Source organism: Calidris pugnax, unplaced genomic scaffold (genome assembly GCF_001431845.1).
Source record: "Calidris pugnax isolate Ruff unplaced genomic scaffold, ASM143184v1 scaffold541, whole genome shotgun sequence".
Taxonomy (NCBI): Eukaryota; Metazoa; Chordata; class Aves; order Charadriiformes; family Scolopacidae; genus Calidris; species Calidris pugnax.
Window position 1 is genome coordinate 59,776 of NW_015091272.1, and position 1,027 is coordinate 60,802.

The window sequence follows — 1,027 nt, forward strand, 5'->3', positions numbered from 1 at the left end:
CTCCGCCTCCGCAGCCATTCCCAGAGGGAACGACAAGTCCGGTTCTCCCCGAGGAGCCCCCACGTCCTGCGGAGCACGGCCAAGTCCAGGAGGGCCAGGAGCTGGGCGACCTGCCGGTTCCTCCCCAACCGTTGGGCGCCGGTGGCCAACGCGGCGGCGCCGAGCCGCAGGCAGAGCCTCAGGCTGCCCAGGAGCAGCATGAGGAGGAGGAGGAGGAGGGCGAAGAGCATCCAGAGCAGACGGAGGAAGAACCCTGCCCCGGTCCGTAGCCACCGGGCCACCTTCAGGACACCGTTTCGAGCCCGGTGGCCCCAACTCCTCGCCCGATCACCGGAGCAGAGCAGCCACCCCCCGGCCGCCCTGCGCGCTTGGGCTAGTAGCCCCCGGTAGCCGGTAGCCACCGCCGCCTCCTCCTCCTCTTCCTCCTCCTCCGTCCCGTCCCCGCGGCTCCTCTTCCTCACCGGGGGCTGCCGCCGGCCCTCCCCCTTCCCCAAGCGCTGCCGCTGCCGCCTCCGCGCCCTCCGGTTCTTCCCCGCTCCTTCCTCTTCCTCTCCCCCCCCACCCGGCACCGGAGGCTCCGGGGCGGCGGGGACGCGGCGGTGGCAGCTCAGGCTGCACGATCCCTCCCGCCTCTCGGGGCTCCGGGGAGCGGCCGGTTCCCCCCGGTAAGGGCAGGAGCAACCGGAGCCCGGGAAGGGTAAATCGGCGGCGTCCTCCAGGCCGCAGCTCCCGTTCCAAGCGGCGCTGCCCCCCCCGCCACTCCCGGGGGGCTCCGGGTTCCAACCGGGACCGTCGCTTCCTTCAAACGCGCCCGCTTCCCGGTACCGGGGCTGCTCCATCCCGGCGGCCCCGCTGGCCCCAACCGGGCTTAGGTCACGGCCATCCCGCCGGGCCCTGGGAACGACACCGGGAGTCAGCGCCGCCCCGACCGGCCCCGGGGACCCCCCCCGGTTCGGCCCCGGGACCCCCCCCACCGGCCCCGGGACCCCCCCGGCGCCGTCCCGAGGACCCCCCTGTCCCGGTCCCG